Source organism: Parasteatoda tepidariorum, chromosome 11, assembly GCF_982258835.1.
Source record: "Parasteatoda tepidariorum strain Cologne lab strain chromosome 11, Ptep-v5.0, whole genome shotgun sequence".
Classification (NCBI taxonomy): Eukaryota; Metazoa; Arthropoda; class Arachnida; order Araneae; family Theridiidae; genus Parasteatoda; species Parasteatoda tepidariorum.
This window is the reverse complement of record NC_141765.1, coordinates 53,228,642-53,253,393: the sequence shown is the minus strand read 5'-3', so window position 1 is coordinate 53,253,393 and position 24,752 is coordinate 53,228,642. Positions and strand designations below refer to the sequence as shown.

At 27.7% G+C, this 24,752-nt stretch overlaps 1 protein-coding gene across 7 annotated transcripts in view; it reads left to right on the top strand.

Annotated features, from left to right (window-relative positions):
* Positions 1 to 24,752, top strand: part of LOC107448983 (FAT atypical cadherin kugelei) — a 653,420-nt gene that overhangs the window by 120,566 nt on the left and 508,102 nt on the right. For 3 of the 7 annotated variants that reach the window (XM_087154412.1, XM_087154413.1, XM_071187807.2), the window contains one exon: positions 4,942 to 5,011. The exons of the other annotated variants lie outside the window; for them this stretch is intronic. The gene's annotated coding sequence lies outside the window, so the exon portion shown is untranslated. The remainder of the gene's footprint in view (positions 1 to 4,941; positions 5,012 to 24,752) is intronic. 7 annotated transcript variants of the gene reach the window in all.

Sequence of the window (24,752 nt, the reverse complement as noted above, 5' to 3'; positions counted from 1 at the left end):
TTGAAAATTAATTCATTTATAACATTGTAAACACATTTCTTATAATGAGTGTCACATGTTATGACGTTTAGAAGTTGAATCATTCAAGTCGAAATTTTAGACGTTTCCAATGTTTTATAATTCTTTTTGACAGTCAAAACTGAGGAAAAGCTTTATGATAAAAAAAATTGCATACTGTTAACTGACAGCTAAATGAGTAAAATGACTTTGAATGATAAGCACTAAAATTCTTAGTGCTGCAATCCTCACTAACACATATATTTATTCATGATTGACGACACAACCTTACTTCCTTATGTAAGAAAAATTACTGAAATAGATGTGTTATTTGTTCGTATGTGCACATAATTTAAAGTTCAGTGCTAATTATATATTCATTAATTCCGTGAAAATTATGATGGGCAATTTTTAAAATGCAAATATTGTTTGAAAAAATCTTGTTGACCTAAACCATAAAAGGATGTAGAATAACTGGTGTAATAAATAAATGTAAGGATGTATATAAATATTATTATTAACTGCAATAACATATTTATTGCTAAATAATAATAATAATAATAATAATAATATTTATTTAAAACAGGTTGCCATATGGTTTTAAGGATTCCGATATCATTCACATATCATTAAAAGGGGTATTAAGATAAGAATAAATCATCCAATATTTTTAACACTTCGGGTTTGTATATCACTACCTTTTTCCACTAAAATACTTTCTTCAGGATCAAACTATGTTATGAAATCCATTTTTGGGAATTCTGATTTACGGGAAATCATTCAGAGAATGTTGAGTCCAGCTTTCACAAAGGTTTGCCAAAGTTTTTCTTTTTCGCCATACATACATCTGAAAGGCAGATTTGTTGGCAACTCTTTTTGGCACACCATATTAGGTGGGCCAACGTTGCTCCCATAGTAAGGACAGATAGTACAGAGAATGAAAGAACATCCATACCTTGTCCTGGATTCAAACCCAGACACTTTCTGATGCAAGGCCAGTTCCTTTAGTAACTATTCTGGTAAAATTCACAATACAATATGGTTTTATATTAGGCAACAAAATTTGGTAAATATTGTAATTCTATCATGATACCTTAGAGCTTGGTATTAAAACCATTTATTCGGTTAAATTTATTTTTCAGTTTTTTTATTTTTAACTAAATGTGTTAACTAAGACCAGAATTTCCAGAAAACCGTTATCATATGAACGGAAAAATTACAAAATGAATGGTTTGAATACCATATAATTTGGTGTTAATCGCCAGAATTTTACCAGAAATGTCATTAGCATACAGTACGGTAATTTTACCAGACTTTTTTCTTCGTGCATGAATTATATTTAGTGTTTTATTACACCATTTTTTATGTTAAGATGTACTAAAAATGTTTTACTGTTTATACTTTTATTTATCATTTTTTAAAAGCTCGAACTCTTTAGCTCATTGCATAGATCCGTATTTATATTACGATAAGATTCCATAAAGAAATTAAGCTGTTATGAAACAAGTACTGTGTGTATCTTTTTTTTTTTTTTTTTGTTCAAGATATCTCTCATTCAACTTATATCGAACTATTATCTTCTCGCTGCTTATCTCAATCCAGATTCCTCTACGCTTTTATACACATACTGCTACTCAAGAACTGAATGATGAGTCCTGAGGGTGAAAAAAAATATGCGTTGGATAGGAGTTTTCCTGAAAAAAAAAGGATATCTATTTTGCAAGAATTGATGCCCTCCTTTTGTAGTCTATATCGGACGCACTCTTTCTCCAATGGACCTGCTCGTCTGGATATCTAGAAAGTGGGAAAAAACGGAATCTCCCTCGATTCTCCTAGTTTTTCCTTTTTTTCTGCCATTTCTTGAGCTTATTTATTGGAAAGCGCCCTAAAACGTGGCTGAGTCTTCTTTGCAATATGCAAAGATTGATTTTTATATTTTAGATGTCTCAAATATTATTTTTTGTAGCATATTTATTGGTCTGTATTGGATTCGTTAGCTGCAAAAATAACTTTCAATAAAATAGTTAAAGAAATGGAAATTACACTTTTCCCGACTGTTCTAAACTTTTCCAATAATCTATGAAGTTTTGAGATACTATTTTTAAAGTATTTCACTACCTTTCGTGTAATTTTTTTGTTAATTTTTTTCTTAATGGACTTATTAATTAAACTTACTTCAAAGCCATCAGATTATCCTTCAAGTAAATATTTATTGTGCAAAAGTATATAAGAAATAGGAAAGGGTTCTAGAGATTTAGTAAGTAAATAATCCAAATTTTCTCTTTTATTGCAGCCAATATTAATGTTTTTTACTAAATTTAATTAGGTTTAATTTTTTTGGTATTTTATAGACTACTTGTATAAAAACTGAACGACTACTTAAGTATTCAACTTTTGTATTTTTGATATTTTTGATTTGGATAAAACCAAAAGCCTTCTGCACACACGGATATTGAATCAAACTCTAACCTATGATGCGTCAATCAGTTGTCAATAATGTGCCTCCATGTATTAACTTATCATGACTATATATTGTTCTGTAGTAGTCTGCTAAACTTATATAGTTATGTAGTCTGTTAAACCGTTTTTTTTTTTAAATTTTGTAATGTTACTGTATTTTTTAACATTTCTTTACTATTATAAAGGAAAATATTCAGTGTTTTATGCTGTAATTCCCCTAAGCTGTAAGACTGTCCATATAATAAGCGAGTAAATTTCTATTTTACATTTTATTGCGGGACGCTTAAAGAGACAATTATGCTGTTAAATCGTGATAGGAAATATCAGGGTACAATTTCTATCCTAGGTGCTTTCTAACAATTTAACCTTCTCATATAAAATTCCTAGTTTCACTTCGTTTTTAAAATTCCAAGATCCGCCTATCCTTTGGAAAATGTCAAAACCCACCATACCATCACCCAATCATTGGAATAATTGCAAGACCCCTAAATATCACAAAATTAAGAGATCCACCTCCTTATAGAGATTCACCCCCAGAACCTGTCTACTCATTTATTTGAGAATTTAAGAACTGTATCATCATTGCAATCGTAATATACTTAAATGCTGCGCAATTTGTATTGACGTATTTATTAAAACCATTTTCTCTATACAGTTGGACTACTTAGGCTTGCAACGGTTTGGTTTAGTACAGTGGTCGGAAGTAGTGTGCTATTAGTAGCAAAATTAGTGTAGTCGCTACTTCGTAGTTTGTAGTGAAGTATGATAATTCTTAAAAAAAAGTAATGTTGTTAGTACTGATAGTAATGTTGCGAGTACTGATAGTTGTGAGTACTGATAGTAGTGAAGTATGATAATTCTTAAAAAAAAGTAATGTTGTGAGTACTGATAGTAATGTTGCGAGTACTGATTGTTGTGAGTACTGATAGTAGTGAAGTATGATAATTCTTAAAAAAAAGTAATGTTGTGAGTACTGATAGTATTGTTGCGAGTACTGATAGTTGTAAGTACTGATAGTAGTGAAGTATGATAATTCTTAAAAAAAAGTAATGTTGTGAGTGCTGATAGTAGTGAAGTATGATAATTCTTAAAAAAAAAACAATCGTTTGTAATGATTTCCGCTAACTACTTTTAACGATAGCTTAGTAAGCAAATAAGGTTCAAACGCGATTAACTTATCGAATCTGATTGGTACAAGCCTTAGCGTCTCCAATAGTCGTAATGAGAATGACCCCGTGGTCAAGCGTTAAAAAAATTACATATTTAGAATTATATATTACTAACATTTAAACTAATCATTACAAATAATAGCTAATTTGTCACTTTAGTCATGTGACAAATTACAATTATTTTGTCACACAATGTGACAAAATCATTACAATGTACATTCATGAAACATTGATGTTATTCAAATGGAAGGAATCATATTTTCTCTGTAGTTTTCGATAAACTTTATTTTTAGGGCAAGTAAAAGCGCATTAAACACTTAAATTAATCGCAAATATTTTATAATTTCCTTGCATTTCCTATATTAAATATTCACTATCGAAAAAGGGATTAGAAGTTGAGCGTTAAACGAATAAATTCGTAAAAAATGGTTTAGAATATTGAATTGACTCATGTAAACATGAATAACTATGTCTTAATAATTCCTCATGTTTAAAGACAATTTCTTTTTTCATTTTGAACAAGGATGTAGTGAAAGTTCGTCTCTTAAGAGTAGTGAAATAGGGACTACATTTAGAAAGTAGTTTGTAGTCGCGTGCTTCATTTAAAACAAGTAGTTTTAGTTTTTGTAATGCAGTAGTTGTAGTTAACTACAAAAAGTGTAGTTTTTCCGTCCAATGGCTCAGAGGAATGTTTAATTAAAAAAAAGTAGTTTTGATTCGATTTAAATAGGTTAATTAAATTGTTTTAATTGATTAGAATGCTGGAAGTAGACAATAAGAACCAAAAAGTTTGCTTAAAGGAGATTTAGATTAATAGATCAAAGATTATTTAGAGCAATTCCTCGCGATGTTTGATTTTTTTTTAACTCATTGTGCATGTTTATTAGTTGAAATAAATTCAGTCACAATTTTATTAAAGCAATAAAAAGAAATCTAATAGGCAATTGAATTGGTCTTTCAAAGCAACTTCAGAATTTATTCGCTTAAAAAAGATAAAATTAAATTAAGGAAAAATATTTTCATCATTCCTCATGAAAGTGTATACGTACTCTAATTTCATTTGTAAATCGAAGTTTTGCTTCACTTGACATTAGTGAAATAACTAATTAAATTAGTTTAAATTATTGAGCTAGTCTTTTCATCCTTCGCAAGAAGCAAAACTTGTTTACTTTGTTTAAAATAAGGTTTCTTAATGTGATTAAACAAGAATGTCGAAAATGCTAGAACTAGTGATTTACGAGAGAGATTTCAAATATTCTTTTTTTTCTTCTAAACTTTGCATTGCGTAATGAATTATACTTTTTTTTTCTTTTAGGTAAGAGAAATTCAAAAATGAAAATCTTTTTCTTTTGGATCAATAAAGTGTTATTACCTTGATGTCGAATGTAAGTTTTCTTTTCTAAATGTCTTATTTAAGAAGCAGTATAAGTATTTATTGTTGAAATTTTCACTATGACTTATTTTTAATAAAATTGTGCTGGCTGTAAATATCTAAATACATATACATAGGTAAAATAGGAAATTGTTGTATACATGTTTTTTTATTTATTAGTACCTATAACTAAAATAAATTCGCAAAAATATAGAGTTCTGATTACATTTTATGTTTTCGGTGAAATCTATTCCAAAATAGTTTTTATGATTTTTAAAAAAAACATTTTTCGACCATTATAAATCTATAAGATGAAAACGAAATAATTAAAAAAAAAATACAGTTGCTAAAGAGTTTCATATTTGGATTCCCAGCAATATTTTTTTCAATATTTTATATCGGTCGTTGAACAGCCGACCCAATTTTTGGTTTACGACAACTGATGTTCAACTCCGTAGCCTTGTAATTTTGAACCAATCCAGAAGACAAGGAAACTCCTGGATCAGTAACCCCAGAGGTATGATTTGTTATGGGAACATGCATGACATTATGAATCTAGAGATTTAATGTGCATCCGTCATCATTTACTACACGGGGGGTCTTTGACCGGCGGGGATCGAACCCACGAACTCTTGAACATGAGCTCAGTGCCCTTTGAACCAAAATATTGTGAAAATTAAATGCCAGAAATAAAAATAATAATAATAAAAAACTTCTTTTAACTTTTTATTTCTTCCACAATAGCTCATTGAGTCGCCTTATTAAAAATCCACTACTGCATATTTATTTTAATACACCCATTATAGTTTTCAATTTTTGTAAGAAATACACAATGTAATAAAAACTTTCGCAAGTATATAATATTTCATTCAAGAAAAAAAAATGCACAAAGGATACGCAAAAGAATTTTATCTTAAATCTTCCCTTAACAAAAGGAATCTCCATTTAAAAATAACCTTCCTCCCACACATTAGAAGCATTTTATTATTTGGTTTGTCTAAAGTCTTGGATTTCATGTTATTTCAATTGTATTGAATTACTTAGTATAGAGAACTTCGACTTTTAATATTTCTATCTCTAATATATTTGTCCAAATGATCTAACTGACACCATGTGTATTGTCCGTACTATGATGCGACCATCAAAATTTTTCTCCACAATTTTGTCTTTGCGCAATGTACTAAAATGATTTGTTTTCCCTATTTTGCTACAAAAGTTACAAGAATGTTACATAATTATCGAATTTTGCAAAAAAACATAGTTAATTGAAATTAATGAGTCGTAGTATATGATCCCATATTTCAAAATTTAAGAACCCGATTTTATCTATAAAAGGTTTTGTCTCTTATAAAAACAGCACAATTTCTTAGAATACATTAAGCCCGTTTCTGTAGGCATAATGATCACTACTTGAAACTAAAATAATCAATTTTTGTTGACTGCAGACTGTTTTATGTAATTAATATAAAAATTACCTTCACAAAGTTATGCAATTAGGTGACTCAATCAGTATTTATTTCTAATAATAACGATTAATTTTCAAAAATTGCTATGTACAAGAAAACAAAGTAATGGGGTGATTTATTTTTATTCCTAAATGCAAGCTTAGTTATTGTAATTATTACTATTTAAATAGAATTTTAAGAAAAATAGCAAGTTCATAAATGTGGAAAAAAAACGAGTAATAAATTTTTATGTCGGAAGTTAGTTGAAGATGACGTATTTTTTTTAATACGTCACGCAAATAATTATAAATAATTAATAATAATTAACTGTCGCGAAATAACACGCAAAGCATTGGTAGATCTTTTTGACACAAAACATTTGTAAATTGATAAAATCAGGGGAAAAAAAATTATTTGCATTTGTGAAACGCATGATACTTTTTGGCCGGAAATTCGCCCTATTTTCTCAGCCTTTTTTTTTATCTGTATAACTAATTATACAAATTGGCTATTTCAAGTACTTTATTTATGACATTGCCTCATGCAATTATCTTTAACACTGTTAACATATATATTGCTTATTATCTTATACATTTACTTAAGCAATCAATATTTTATTATCAAGATAAGAGAAATTATTCAGATTTATAAGCTTAGAAAGGTGTCTGGTATTAATCATATCTATTTATAAAGATCTTACGTAGAAAATTTTGTTTTGTCAAATAAATCATCATAGGATCGCGAAATATGATATATTTGAACTTTTTTCGTAGAAAATGAAATTGAATAAAATAAACATTTACCCATATCAATCGTTTTAAGCTTTCAAGCTAGTTTGATAGATTAGTCACGTGTTTAACCCTAAATGATGAATTTAACGATGATGGAAAGTCAACTCATTGATTGATTTGGAATTTCGAAACAATTCTGCGATAAACATGATTTTGTCGTCGATTTCTCTTAACACTTCAGTGATTAGGAATCGAAATTAGAAAGAAGTAGAAAGCATGAACGATTTCTTCGAAACATCATAGAAAATTTCAAAATAAATAGCGTCTTTTTCTATTACAACTATTTATTTACAATAATATCTCACAGCTGTTTGAATTAGTAAACAGTGACAATCTAAATTCATCGGAAATTCTACTCATAAAGTTATCTTAATTTTTTTTACTCAGAGATATGTGTTAAACCATAATTTGCTATATATATACATATAGCAGGACTAATTCAAAAAGCAGCAAAACCAGGAAATAGTGAAGAACACCAAACATCATTTAAAGCATCCCTTACTTTATTTTCCTCTTCATGTATATATATATATATATATATATATATATATATGTTTCGGAGAAAACATCGTAACAACATTTATTAAAATAAAATTAAATAGAAATATTGCAGTATCCTAATAAACCTTCATTTAATTGTTAAAATTATTTGAAAGAAGGTTTATTTTCTTTTTACGAAAAAGTCTTAAGAGAAAGTTATATTATCTATGATTTCCTTTTCAGCATATGGTTAAATTCATTTCGACAAAACGCAAACATCTAATTAGTGATTCGACTATCCGACCAACTACATTACTTTACTTAACATTGTAAATATACGCTGAAAAACTAATTTTAGAAATGTTGCAGCGCAACGAAGCATTCAAGCATAGAATATGCTGATAAAAGAAATGAACAAAAAGACAAAAACTTTCGGATGTTTTCTATGCAATTATTTAAATCAAGCATTGAGTTAGGAAAGAACAAATGGGAATACAAAGACGCAAATGAGAAAAATTGGAAAATTTTGTTATTTTAGAAGTTGCTGTTTACAATTACTTCAAAAAAAGATAAAAATTTATGAAAATGACAGCGCAACACAGTAATGAGTAGAATTTTTAAACACACTTTTTTTTTGTACATTTTTGATTATATTTATTTTCAAGTTTGTTATGTTTTTGCATTAATTATTTAAATTTAAAAAAAAACTGTTTTTTATGAAACTAGAGTACAAGTCGTTAGAAAGTATTTTGTAGTCATCATAGGCATGGCTAGTATTGGTAATTGCGCACTTTAACTGTAAAGAAAAGACAGTATTAAAAGTGGCAAGAATGGCCTAAGTTTGTTTATATGAAAAATATAGCATTTAATTCAGTTAACTGCGATTTCAGTGGCTAATACAAATACCAAGATAACAATAAAGCAGATTCTAACTGCGTTTGATAAAGTAGATTGCATTTGAAATTTCCCCAAATTAAATTAATTGACATCGTTTTAGTGAAACTCAAGAAATTTTAATTTAGTCTATTTTGAATTTTAATTTATAATCTCCACTTTATGGAGTTAACAAGTTTTAAAGAAAAAGTATAGCGTCTTCTTTTGATTACTTCAGGCTTTATAGGAGCAACTAATATCAGCATTAATTACATCCATAATTCTGAGAAAAATTGTAGGTGGTTTTTGTTGCGTTGTTCTAGGAAATGCAATAAATTTAAAAGAAAAAAAGAGAAAAACTCCAAATGAAAAATTAATCAATCAAAGTAAACGAACTATAAAAGTTTTCTTTGGATTGCTGTTTAAAAATATTTGTAGAGGGTGCAACTTACTATTGCTACTACTAACAATTTGTAGAGGGTATTGTGTGATAAATGTGTGAAAACTTAAAAGGTGATTTAAATTATGAAGCATTAATTTTATAAGGAATTTATCCTAAACATAGTCAAGTGTATACACGCACATTTAAAACACACATAACTAAAATCCTATAGTCTTATACTTTACTAACCATGGCATGGAATTTAACAATGAAACTCAAAACAACATTCGAAATTCTCCCAGCAAAATAGCGTTAGTGGTTTAAGTATCCCTATCGATTACGATAATTGCAAATTTGCAAAAATGCATTCCACCACAAAAAAAAATATATTTCATCAATTAATTTCAAGGAGCCGTAGTGGTTCAGAGAATGGAGAGCTCCACTCTCAACGAGGTGAATCGGGTTCGAATCCCAGCGATGGCTGGTTGAAACGATATCCACCTCCGGATCGCACCGGCCACAGTGCTAATGTAAATTATTGTCAGTTGTGGCGCAATATGGGTTAGAGTCCCCTTATCGTCTGGCTAACCATATGAGGTTTTCGTGGTATTCCTCTCCATGTAACGCAAATGCGGGTTAGATCCATCAAAAAATCCACCGCAAAAGCGAATTTCTCCCAATATTCCATCCAAGAGTTCCTTTGTCTTCTGGATTGGGTTCAAAATTACAAGGCTACAGAGTTGAACATGAGCAGTTAAACTCAAAATTAGGTCGTCTGCTCAAACACGGTTATAAAATAATATAAAATTAATCTCAAGCAAATCAAAGTTTTACAACTTACAAAACTGCAAACATAATTTATATATTTTGTGTCTATAAATTTTATTTTTCATTGTTTTGTTTAGAAAAAGATAGTTTTGTTGGATATTTTAACGCTCTATTCTTAAGTTTGCCATAAAACATTAGATGCTTATGCATTTATAGCTAAGACTCCATTTGGCTTAGACCCAACCTTTGCAAAGTTGGAGTTCTTTTCCATCTATCTCATTGTACGAACACATCTGGCCTTTCCTTAGCCAGCAATTTTTAAAGCTATTCTTTGAGAATTGGATAATGTGGAGTGACCGGAATATACAAAGTTCAAAATATTCTTTTTCTCTCTTCTTTAAAGAGCCATACGAATACTTTTTACGAACGAAAAGAGTTTCCACCTAGACATAAACCCGTTTTCTGCAAAACTGAAGACTGAATATATTTATTCTTCGTTTGACGTTTCCTAAATGTGGATTTTTCGCCTCTATTCCTTCTTGTTCCGAAAATTCGATTAATAAGTAAATCCTTGTTTTAAAAAAAAAGAAAAGTTGTGTTGGGAATGTTAAGGGGCATCATGATCCTTAAAGCAGGCAAAAGATAATATGTAAGCATAGGGTATTTCAAAGCGCTACGACTTCTAAGGGAAATCAAGTCGAATTTTAAGTTTTTAGATAATAAAGAATAGAAAGCGCAAAAAAAAAAATAATTTGATAGCTAGGTAATTTTTTTGTATTTTTTTTTTAAAAAATATGTTGAAAACTTTAGAGCATTTCATTAAACGCTAGATATGTGCTGTAATTTATATACAAAATTAAAAAAAAAAAAAAAAATGGGTCCCTTAAATTATTTATTTTGAAAAGACCTTCAGTGAACTAATGATGCATTTTTAAAGCCCCTCCTCTTTTGAAAGGATGGCTTAACCACGTCCTTCTCGCTCCCGTGAAAATGACGGGGTGAGGTTTCGCCCTCTATTTCTCGCTTCCGTGATATTGACGGGCTGGCGTGTTGAGTAGTAACGCGCCAATAACAATAAAACTAATTCATTTCCTTTGTCCGGAAAATATTTTATTTCTCATTTTACACACCAGATGGCAGTACCAGGATATTTTTAAGGTAATTGTAGATAGTTAGTTTATTTTAAGCTAGATATCAGCACTAATCAAATTCGTAATACAAATACAAAACCAAAAAAAAAATTGGCACTTTTATGACCGTTTTCTTGAAAATTAACCGATCGTTAAGGGGCTAAAAGACTTTTTTTTTTTGAAAAATAAATTGAGATGAGCATTTGAGCAATTTGCAGTAATCCTTTCCAACTTAGTGTTCTTCTGCCATTCTTGCCTAAGGAGTAGAGCGTAAATGTTTCATAATTTATGCAATAATAATTCTTTAAAAAAAAGAGTCAATTCAAAAAACGCATTTATTTAGTCCCCCTACAACATTTCTAGACTTGTGCCTTACCTTCCTTATTAAACATGATCTTTACATTCAACAAAAAAATACATAAAATAAAAATAAAATAGATTAATAAAAATATAAAAAATAAAATAGTCAAAAATAAACACAGAACGACAGAGAAAGGTGGTTAACAAAAATATTTGAATAAAAGATATTCGTATAACTGAAGACATACTGTAAACACAATAAATATAAATTTCACATGCAGTGAGAGTTTTCTGTATAGAAGAATTTAAAGCGAAGTAAAAAGAAAAATTTCAATTATAAGTCTATAAAATTTATTTTAAACATTTGAAAAAGATTGATTTTTGAAGAGTTTAAACTCATGATAATTTATTTTCCAATAAATCTTAAACTTTCAGTGATTTATTGGAAACTCAGCTCAAATCCTCCTATTATCTTATGCATATTCATTAATATTTTATGCAAAAAAAAAAAAAAAAAAAAAAAAGTCTTATCCTTTATAGTTTTCGAAATTTTATAATGCAGTTCCAGTCTTAAATTTTAAATTTATACCAATAAATATCAAATCAAATACGGTGCAAGCAATTTATAAAGTAAACTCAAACTATCGCTTAGTCTTCTTCTTATAAATTATCCATTCTCGACGAATCAATAATTTCCCTCCTTCAGAGCGTTTATAATATATCTTTTATCGTCTTTATTCTTATGATCATTTCCTTGTTAAAGAAATAGTTTTGAGACTTTTATTGGTTCTTTTTCTCCTCAAAAATTTGGAATAAAAGATGGGGTTCACACTTCAAATTTAATTTATTCAAGATACAGGTTTAAGATTTAAAAAAAAAATACCAACTATTTAAATTAAAATCGACCTTTGTTTCTACTGAAACTGAAAGTAAACAAACAGGACCTTATTACTGAAGAAAATTATACAATTTAATAAACATAGGGTACTGCTTCATCACTCTGTGCATTCTTAGGGACCTACAACAAATTCAATCCACTTTTAAAATTGTTAGCACATTTTTTGTTAAAAAGGTTTTCTGAGCTCATTTCTTCGCAATAACTAAACTTTCATGCTTCTTTCATTTTATTTTGAATTTGCAAAAAAAATTGTTAATATGTTACATTAAGCTTTAATGCGTTTAAAGAAATTCGTATATATCAATAAGTAAATCTTGTAATTTCTTTTATTTAACGTAATTTTGACAAGGAAAATTTCCCAGGAAACAATTTCGTCTTATTCATATATGCGAATTTCGTTTGACGAAATTCGTACATATGAATAAGTAAATCTTGTAATTTCTTTAAGTTGACGTAATTTTCACAAGGAAAATTTCCCAGGAAACAATTTCGTCAAAACAAAGAAAATTTCGTGAATTTTGACAATCCAATTTTTAATGTGCAGGAAACACTTGAAAGACGAATTTATTTATTTTCTTGAAAGACGAATTTATTTATTACAGAGTTTTAAATAATCGTTGCAAAACTTACGAAATAGTGTTATTTTTAATAATTGTGACGACGTGTGTAAAACAATGCATATTTGGCTTATGAAGCAATGTGCTAAGTAATTGTGAGAATACAGAAGTAATATATGCTATTTTATAACGTCGATTGACCAAGTACCATGTTTCAGAAAGAAATTCCTGAACAAAAAAATTCCTGAACAAATTAGCATACATTTAAGTAATTAACGTATTTCACACAGATGATTGTTACTTATAGATTTTCCGATTATTTGCTTAAGATATTTAAGCTCATTTCTCTAAACTCTTACTGTTTTAATAATGATGTTTAAAAATGAAGGGATGCAAAATATAGCTAAAGAACCGTTAGAATCAATTTATAATTGCTCTAAAAACTCCTATTTTCACACCGCTGTTGATCTTAAAGAAGCTTGGATCAATAGAGTTAATTAATCAGTACCAGCAAATCACCCGCGAGTTATTTCTTTTTTGCGAGTACCCACATTCCGAATTTGTTTCCACTGTTGTTTTTGCTGGATTTTTTTCGCCTTCTATGCATGTAATTAGCATTATTTTGTCTTTTTTAGTTGTCTGTATCAATTAAAGATTTCTTTAATGCTCCAGTTAATGTTATTAAGTCTTCTAAGCATTTTGAGCTAAATGATTCATAAAAGTCTTCCTGTTCAAGTTGCTCTTATTTATGATAAATTGACTATTTAAGGCGCTTTATTAAGTGTTTTGTGTTTTGCGAAATAAGTAAGAGATGGTAAGGAATCTTCAATTCTTGATTTAAACGTAATCATAGCTAAGAAACAATTGATTTTTTGCTTCTTAATCTTGCCATTTTTAATAGTCTCTCAATTTATGATCTTTTTATGCTTGAGTTAATGTTATAAAGCCTTTTAAGCAATTTATGAAAAATAATTCAATGACAAAAACACAAAGAAAACAAGAAAAAAAAAAATATATCCCACTACCTTCTATTTAGGCTTCTTTTTTCATATTTTGTAATCTGGAATTTTTAAATCATTTTTGCAAAATATTTGTAAGAACATGACATCTTTCGCCCTCTCGCTTTATGTGATGTTATTTGTGTTTCATTTTGAATTTCTCTTGAATTTGTTTGACAATTTTACTTGATGAATTAATGTTTACGAAATGTTTTATTTTCTTTTTCATTGCTCCTCTCGCTATTGAATTGATATATTTTGCTTTGGCTATATTAATTTAATAAAATATTAGAAAGCACGTTTTTGCGCATATAATCGTGTAAGCTGATAATGTTATTCGTTGTTATTTTTTTACAAATTTCTAATTATCTTTTTTTCGTTTTTAATAATTTTTAAATTTTTTTAATTTTAAATTATTAATAAGTTATAAATTTTTAATAATTTTTTCTTTTTTATTATTTTAAGACCTGCTATTTTTCTTTCCTTTTGCGTTTTTATCTTATACAATAAATTCTGCGTTATTAATAAATTTAAGTACGAAATTTATTTTCAAAATATGTCCCTCAGAAATAACATTAATAAAAAATTGCATGCTAATTTTTTTCTTCAAAATTAACATATTTGGTCTAAAAGTTACATTTATATCAGAAATTAATATAATCCAAAGGTAAAACAAAAAAAAAAAATCATTTCTTATGAAAGAATTGGCTTCATTTCAACCTTAAACTTTTTTTCACAAATGTTCCTCTCCGTATGGAAAAAAATTACTTTTTTCGCAGGTGTTAATGATTTACGCACTAACGAAACATACTTTATCATTTAATTAGAAAAAAAATCTGTAGCTTCATTTTTACACTTAAGGTTTCTTCTTTAATTGCAACAATTATATTCGCGAAGGAATTGCTTAAAATATTTAAACGAAAAGAAATGAAATCGTTGAACTTTAATGATTTAACAAACTCATTAGAAAAAACTGCAGTATAGTTCTTATATTAATCATGTTCCTATTGCAACTATTGCTAAAATAGTTGAAACGTATCATTTATATTCAAAATAGTTTTACAGTCCGTAACTTTTTTCTGTGACTATTTTCTTGTCAAACTTGGATTTACATAAATTTAAGCTGCTTCTCCGTATTATGCTCTAATGGTTGCGTGTTTTGGTTTAAATAAAATTCAATAATAATCAGTTAGTCAGTATTTCTGTCAGATTTATCGTTAAAACGTTGCCCTTATAATCGTATTAATTAGTTTTATTGTCTAAAAAGAATTTCCGTAATCATAATTGATTTTTTGAAAAGGTGACTAATCAACGAAAACATAATTTACCGTCCATCTACCTAAAGATCTCCTACCGCTCCAGCGTCTGACAACTATCTCCAATTTGGAAATTATATAAATAGCATTTCAAGCAAATGAGCTTTGAATACTTTTCCCTTCTTTTGAATCTGCTCTTAACTATTAACCCCACACCTTTACTTGAACTATTGTAGCCATAGTTGTAGCCTAATATTATAGCCTAGTAGCCTTAGTCACCGACGTAACTCTAAACAACCACCAGAAGATTTCTTATTTATCCAGACATTAAGTCGACTTAGTATTTAATTCTCTTCGAGTTTTTTTTATGGGAGCAGGAAAATTTCTTCTCTCTATGAAATTTTCTTTAAGTTCAGTTTCATTAAAAAATAGCAATTGTCTGCCCGACATGTTTTACTTTTTACACTTTTTTTGCATTTTCTGCAAACTTGCAAGCTTAGTAAATAAAAAATGAATCGAAACCAAATCCAGTTCAGCTTAATTATTAGCTTGCAATAGAGTATAGTATTTATATTCTCATATTTTGATATCAATTTTCAAAAGAAAAAAAAAAACTTTTCACGGTGAATTCTTGATTTCATTAAATTCAGTCAAAGTATATTGTATTATCGCCAAAAGTAATAATTGTACATACACTTTTCATAATTCCTTAAACAACAAAATTATCCACGCGTAAATATTTATGCCAAGGGAGCTTTTAAAGTAAATTAAGAAAAAGAACTATTTCTAGAAAATTCGAAGAATTTCGTGATTCTAGTTTAGGCAATTAATTAGAAGTTAGTGAATAATTAATAACGTTTACGAGATAAATTCTTCATAAAAAATGCAATGTATTAGAAGGTAAACATTGTTGTTAAATTGGAAGAAAAATAATGTACGGGCTTTGAAAAGGTTCATTTACTCTTTAGAAATTGACCGTGGGTTAACGCGCTATGCACTAATAATATTTTTAATTGGCAAAATTTATGAAAATCATTATTTTCTAATCAGTTTCTAATCAGTTTTATGCAAAAAAATACACCCGCATAAAATAATTTTATATAAACTATTAACGATTAAAGAATAACCATTTTGTAATAACCAAATGAACGTTAAAGATTAAATAATACCAAATAAATGGTTTAAATACCTTACATTTCTGTTTTTATTATCATAATTAATTCTTTTATTTATTATTTTTTAATTTATTTCTTCATTTTTTTTACCAGAAGTGCCATTACCATTAAGTACGATAACTTTACCATAAGTTTTTTCTCCATATACTATGGAAATAGCTATTTTTTGCTATTTGTTTTATTTATTATGGAACTAATTTTTGATGTTAATTTTATTTATTGTGGAGCAAGCTTTATAGAGCTTTCCGTTACTTCACTTTAATTTATTTCTAACAATATACTTATCTGCTTACATGAGCTTCGTTGTTTATTATCTATTGATTATTTGCATTTAAGCCACTCTATGAATTTGCTCTCTTTCTTCGCGATAAGTATTCAGCTCTTATCTTAACATCCTGTGTAAGTGAATAGATATTGCATTCAAGTGTCATTCTTACTGTATATTATTATCAAATTATTGTCTTCAAATTTGATCTTCTATGTCAAACCCTATCTTATAAGGAACAGTTATGTGTGATTTTAGAATTGTATTTAACACAATATTCCTTGTTTTGAATTAAGATTTAGGTGATTTAACTTCATGTAGTCTTTAATTTCGATTTGTGTTAAATGAATAGAGAGATGCGTATTGGATATTAGTTCATAAAGAAGATGCACATAAGAAGATATTTATTTGAAATGGTGAAATAAAAAATAAATATAAGGTTTATATAATCAAGAGTTATTCAGATTTCAAACTTAATATATGCCGAAGTTTAATTTGCGAACTAAACTGGGCAATCTTGGCAATAAAAATTTAATCTTATGATTGCTAAGCTTTTTAAAAAGAACCAAGTAGACTTTTTTTAAAGAGTTATTTTGTGTTCATTCAATTTTCAGTCATCAATTTATCAGTGTCAATTTTGTGCTTATCGTTTAAAATCAGTTTTCTATAGATCTTTTTTATAGACTGTCATCATTCAATGTTTGTTATGATGAATTTGATAGTACAGTTATTAGGGCACTAAGCCACCATACTGCAATCTGCGAAGCAAACATGGTCCATCTGCAATGATGACCATATTGCCACCCTTATGCCGTTAGACTCAAAATTGACCATGACCCCTGGCATGGAGCCGACAACTGACTGACCCTGGCATGCTTGATTTTTTTAAATGCCTTTTTATGTTAAGACTGTTTTCAGTTATTTTTTATTTCTTTTACTATATTTTTTTGTATAATTCAAGTGCTAATTTTTGCATCCCTTTTTCTTAACTGATGAGTACTCTTAATAATCCAAGTTAAAATTTTGACCATTTGGCGAAATAATAAAAATTTTCTTAGTACTCAACATATTAAAAAATATAAAATGAAATATCTTTATAGCATACTATTTTGAAATTAAGCAAAATATATTATTATGCACATAATAATGGTTAGCTGCTGGTAATGGTTAGCTGCTGCACATAATAATGGTTATATTACTACCTGAATAAATATATTTGGTTGCTTGATTTTGCAAATGATATATTTTAAACCCCCCTTTTTAGGAGAAAAGTTTAGAAAGTCACGTTTTTCCTCAAATATCTCAAAACTTTGTTTTAAAGGAAAACCAAATATTTTGGAAAAAAAAGATAAAAATCTTTTACTTTTACGAGTTGAGGTTGTTCAACTCCTTATTATTTGTAAATAACGAATACTTTGAAAGAGGCTATAAAAATAATCTGTTTTACAATAAATGATGATAATAACATACAAAGAATGCGGTAGACTTTACTTTGTTCAATTTATTTTTAAAAGTCTTCTTTTGAGTTTCGGATTTTATTATTTCTAGTAAATGTATAAATATATTAGTTATGAGTTGTATATAGAGTCTCTTATTTAAATACATTCAGGGTTTATTTTCTCGCTGATTATATAATTGTCGATCTTTATTTTAAAACTACATAAAGACGAAAGTTTTTTTTTAGAAAAAGATCTATATGCTGTCTTTGTAAGAATTAAATTCTTAAATGCGTATTGTTTTAAAGCTTTAGTTTAGTTGAGAGCTTTTATCTTCTAAAATAATTTTTAAACAGGATATATGAATTAAAAAATATAGTGTAACTATTATTTTTGCTTTCATTTTAAGGAATAGCAAAAAATTGGTTTTTGGTTTTATAGTTTGCATTTATTTCTTCCTAATTTTAGTTTTAAAATTACTTAATATCAAAATTATAAAATTGAATTAATTCATTTAATAACAGAAAATTGTTTAAATAAAAAATACTAATTAGAAAAGACATAAATTGTAATTAAGTAAAAGAGGAGAGATATCTGCGAAATTTACGCATCTAGCAATTTGAATTTTAAACTTGAAGTTAAATTTTACATTGTTTCGTTATGTAAAAGAATATCTGATCGTGATCTGAACACGTCTGCTTCGATCAACATGCCTACCTCGACCTAAATGCCCACTTCGATTTAAACACACCTAGTTCGACGGATGATTCAAAGTGAACAGTTTACTCGCTATTTGTGACTGCGACATTGTTCCCTTCACGCTGTTGTTACTCAGTCTCGATCACACACAACGGGGGACTGTACACACTCAACTGCTAATTGCAACGCAGGAGCACCCATGCCCACAACCGTAATCCTAATACAGCTCACACGACCAGCATTCGAAGCTCGGTGATCTTAATACAGCTCTCCCGGCCTCTCGCAAAACAGCAGGAAATCAACTAATGGTATCCATTCTTCGAATTCTATCACAGATAAAATTCTGTCGGGGGAGTAATATAACATAGTTACCACTGTAATTATTAAATTCCAATTCACTAGTATATAAGACGTGTTAACTCGATACCATCTTGAGTTACTTTTTGATAGATGACGGTTGACATTGTTGGTAGCCTAGCCCCACAAGAGGTTTTCGAGCTATTAAGAAACGTTTTTGTTGATAGTAGTTTTGTAAGAGAATATAGCATTATTTCTGTTTTTAATGTAAATAGATTAGTTTTAATATAAATAAAACAACAGTTACAGAGCAATTTTAAATCATTATGCTGATTTGCACTTAAAAATCCTATATATTTAAAGAGTTTGCCAAAACTACAATAAAAATGCTATTATTTTCTCAACGAAATTTATTTCTAGTAATAAAATTAAAACTTATGAATATTTAAACAGAATTGAATCGTACTAAAATAACATTTGATATTTATTAATTTTCATTTTAGTTTTATCAGTCTTTTAGTTAGCACTTATTCAAAAATTTGAAGAAAAAAAAATTCTTTTTCACGACTAGTAAAATAAATTTTAAAAAAAGGTCTGTGAAAGCAAATCTATTGTAACACAATCTATTTTATATCTTGACTGAAGTTAAGATAAAAATGATTGATGCATGCAATTAATGTGTAACTTTCTTCGGCCGAAATAAAACCATTTTCACTGGCATCATTTGATATTACTTTCATTTACGGAGCGTAAAAATTATCTGGAGTCTGAAAATTTAATTAAAAATCGATTTATATTTTATTCAAAAAGAGTTATTAATTTTAAATTTACTTCTCTTGGGGAAATCTTTTTTTAAAATATTTTCTATGTTTAATTCTTAAAAAAAGAATGTCCTTTTTGCCTCCAAAAGATTTATAGTTTTAGAGAAAATTATAATTAATTAATTTTTCGCATTTGATATCTTTTTTATTAAACAAACTTACTTTAGGCAAATTTTAAGACTTGATTAATTTGGATTTAAGACTTTTTCCAGTAATTGGAATTGAATTTTTCTGTGCCTACTATTGTTTTTTTTTTTTTTTTTTTTTTTTTTTTTTTCATATGAATAATTTTAAAAAGAGTTCAAACTTCTATAAAATATATATTTTATAATCAGTAGTTAAGTTATATTAAACAATTTGATTAAAAAATTAATTTTTGACTTAGAGGATTAATATTGTGTGCTATTTTAATATAATTCTTATTTAATTCTTGATAATTCTTATAATTTTATATAATTCTTGAAATGGAAGCAAATATTTCAAACTATCAAATGATGACTAAAATGTATTCTTGAAAAATTTGTCTTTGATTAAATTTTCAATTCAATAAATATAAATAGTTTGCTATATTATGATTTAATGTTCTCATATTTGTTGTTTAGTTAGGTTTTTTAAAATGTATCTCTAAAGTTATTGACTGCATTATTATGGGCTTGGACATTATTATTGAGTTGGGTTATTTTTGTCAAGTTTCCTCACTGCAAAGATCATCGGAATACTTTATTAAAATACAATCTATTTAATATCTTCATTATTGAAGAAGAGAAATCTTCAAATTAATGTGTAAATATTTATTGGTTAATTAATTATTATTTATTATTCCGAAATGAAGCCTTTCTCCATCAACTATTCATTATTTTATTTCCTGAACGCAAAAATTATCTGTTCTGAAAATTTAATTAAAAATCGTTTCATGTTTTACTCAAAATGAGTTATTAGTTTAATTTTTTTCTTTGTGCAGTGCTTTTTTTATATATTGTTTTATGTTTTATAGTTCAGTTTAATGTCCCTCTCCCAAAAAATTTATAGTTTCAAATTTAATTATAATTAATTAATTTTTGCAAGGTAATTCTATATATTTCTTTAATATTATTACTTTTTAGCAAAGTCTTAAGAAGTTTATTAAATTTATTTAGGTAATTTTTTTACACCTACAACTTTGAAATCTTATTCTCTGATTAATTTTTCTACTACGTGCATGTATGATTTTTAAAAGAATTAAAACTTCTGTAAAATACCTATTTTTTTAATAACAACATATTTGAAACAAGAATTAAACGATACGTTGATTTCAATAATGTTACCGCTGTGGTGCCATTTCCTCTTAAATTTAGTAATGATTAATAAATAAATAATTGCAATTAACAATTAATAGCCAAAATTTAACAACGTTAAACAAAACCTTTTGATTCAATGCGTTTTATTACTAAGCGATATAATGCTTTGAATTATCCATTTAGTTGTCAATCGATTCCTATAATTATTCCTTATAACTAGCCACCGTATAAATCCCAAGTACTGAAATTTCAATTTCTGCTATATTTGAACGTTGTATTTTTTTAAATCTTGTTTGTTGGCAAAATAGAATTATTTGAAGATCAATTAATTATGGAGCATAATAGCACAGCCTTCAGATTGAAATCAGTGAAACCTATTTAAAATTTGGTATATAACAGATGCAAAGATGCGATCAAGGTTTAACGATACTAAAAGCTTTTTTTATTTTCGTAATATAGAAATAAGGCTAGGGTGTATATCAGCTCAGACGATGTCTTTGTCGTCTGACTTAAATAAAAATTGCTTTTACTTTGGCTTTCTGAGGTTTTTGAAGTCTTGGTCTTACATCTCCAATGATGGCCTGAAGTCTTCTCAACTTAAAATCCGCGCAAGACTGATCCACTTTACCACAAACATGCCTTGTGGAGACTTAAACATCAATGACTTTTTTTTCCAACTTAGACTATTATTATAAATATATGGAAAGCCCCTGACTCCTTATAGATATTTCAAATACCTCTGACAAGCGTTTTAGATTAGTTAGCCACGGAAGGGTTTTTACTCATAAAAATGACAAAATTGTATTTGATAATTAAATTATTGTTTTGAAAATTGATTAATCACCATTTTGTTTACTTATTGTTGCTCGTTTATAATATTACGTAAAAAGAGAAAAAAAAACACATAATCTTATCTAAGCTTTTTCATAATAACAAGATATAATTCTTGCTTTATTTTAAATTTGGCGTTATCATTTTCTATAAAAGTAAAGCAGGCTCTGACATGATTTATCTGAAATTTTATTCTGCAGTCAAGGTAAAAACATTTCCCTAAATTGGGAAAAATAACATATCTTAAAACAAAGACAATGTATCTGTCATAAAACGAAAGAAAAATTATCTTAAAAAATTTGAAAATATTTCCCTACTTACTTAGAGATAGCGTAAAAAGATGAAAATAATTTTTAAAAATATGCTGTCTCAAAAGTGGTGAAAGAGATCATTTATTTTCTCATGTAGTATATATGTGTTGTCTTTTAACATTTTATTTTTATATTTAGGTGACGGAATAAATTAAGTTGCAAGTTTTAACTCGCTGTTTTATTATTTAGAAAAGTCAGAATTATGCATTACCAAATAGTAAAAGCGGAGTTAAAAAAGAGCCTTTTCCAAATTAAAATAATTTTCTCTGTGTTTATATATTTTTTGGATGTCTTTTTCATTATAATTATTTTTGATGAGAAATGTTTGGAGCTAATATATTGAGTAGGTTGATTTCAGGCTATGTTTATTGATTAAAAATTAATACAACTTAAATGAATTTAGTGGAATAAATTTGTTGTCTATATTCGTATTCAAATAGGAGGTAACGGTTTCGCATAAATTCGCTATAACTGTAACCACAAATAAGCATTGGAAATTAAATATGTATGTATGCTATCAAACATTTTTCCAATTTCAATACTAATAATCTCGAGTTCGTTGTTATTTCGGGGAGGTTAATTTTTCGGAAATAACTGAGTTTAAATCATGAATAATATCGCAGTAGTGATGTAATTAAGTTTCTTTTTAATGTTATTTATTTCATACTTCGAAGTTTTTATGTTGACAAAATTTCTAACTGTTACTTTGTATAAGATTGCAATATATCTGAAGCAATAATTTAATTTAGTGGTTAAATCGCAAACACATCCTTGTAAAATTAGAAGAGTCGGGTACAGTAGAAGATTTTATTTTATCGAAAAAACCTTATAATCATTTGGGTAAGTAAGAGAGAGAGAGAGAGAGAGAGAGATTTTGCATTAAAGCTTTAAAAAAATAACAGATCAAAAACTCCTCGGTGGACAGACATTTCGACCTGTGTCCAGAATTAAAAGCTCACTGACGAAATAATACGAATTTTTAAAGAAATATAACTTTTATGGCTTATGACTTATCACTTAATCGAGCTGCTTCACTGTAAAAAAATTCGGTACACAAATTACGGTAAAAAGTACTGGCAACCTGTGTGTCGGTTCTTTTTACTGTAATTTAATTCGAATTGTTTTACTGTGTACATGGTTAATATTGTTGAACAATATTAACCAATATTGTTTAACAATATTGTTGAACAATATTAACCAATATTGTTTAACAATATTGTTGAACAATATTAACCAATATTGTTATAACAATATTTTTTTAGAGATCCTGGTATTAAGAGAATGCTGGTATATTAAGAAAAGTGTACTAAATGAGAAAAAAGTATTAATTTTTATTACTACTTTTGGAAAAGGGTGGGCAAAAGATGGACAGATGTGAATAGAACTTTTTTACCTAGTAAATCTGAAATAATCTAGTAAATCTGAAAAAATAAATAAATAAAATAATTACAATAATATGGAATTATCAATAAAAAGTGAAATTTTTCCATTTATATTTGTAGCTTTGCTGTTTTTTAAACGTTACTTTTTAAGCATACCTCCAGTTAAATTAATTTCAAAGTTTATATATATCAATTGCATTCTGTAATGACATTAGTAAAGAAATCTTTATAAATATACTTTCATTTTTTTAATTAAAATTAATTTTTATTAATAAGACACAGTATTGAAGTATAAAATTAGGGTAAAATTTTCAATCAAAACGTTTCATTTTGATTAAACTGATTTTGTTCCATCATAGTAAGCTATGATTTTAAAGAAAATTAAAAATATAAAACTCTTATTCTCTATTTTTAAATTAAAAAAATGAGCACAATATATAAGTTTAACACATTCCCACTCAGTAATCAATTTTGACACTTTTCATGTGTTTCTAACCTATAGCCAGCCCCCCCCCCCAAAAAAAAAACAGTGAATTAATATTTATTTTACATTTGTCTTATAACTTTTGATACCGTAAATACTATTATCTTTTTATAGTAATGTCATTGTTGTTGGGTCTATTTTTTGATAATGATTCGGCTAATAATCCCTTAAAATTTAAAAAGGAAATATTGTTTTTCTTTTTTGTGCGTGTTTCCGCAATAAATACAATCTAATTTTTTTTAATATATAATTCTTCATCAGTAAACTTCGCAATAAATTGATCATTGCGTGAGCATAAGTGCTTAATAAATTATGCTACAAGAATGATCAATCTATTGCGTGTGAGCGTTACATATATTATCCTCTATGAAGTAAACGAAAGTGAATATTAAAAGAATGCTACTAGAGTTTTATTGTGCAGCTTAGGCCAACAAATCTGTTGGGTAAGGCTCTAAAAATGTGTTTTATGGCTTACACTTACAGAACAGGACACGGGGTCTTGATATCTGCATGCAAATAAACTGAATTGGGAGTATAATACATTCCTAAGCCAATAATTTATACATCTGTGTTTTCCTCTTTGAATATATGTTTCGTTATGTTTCATTAAATATGATTGCAGTCTTTATTTTACAGTACGTTTACGTTACAGTACGTTACTTTATTTTCTAGTACGTTTGATAGATATTACAACTGGTACTGGTATTTGTAGTAACCAGCATTTGGTAGTTTTTTTTTACAAAAATCCAATTTTTAACGCAAAAAAAAAAATTGAAAAAACATAGAAAGCTAAATGATATAAAAACTGTGCGAATTTTTGTTTTTTTAATTTTCTATGCTACAATTTATGTGTAATGAAGAGGGATTTTCTGTTATTGCTGTTGACTCCAAATTTTTA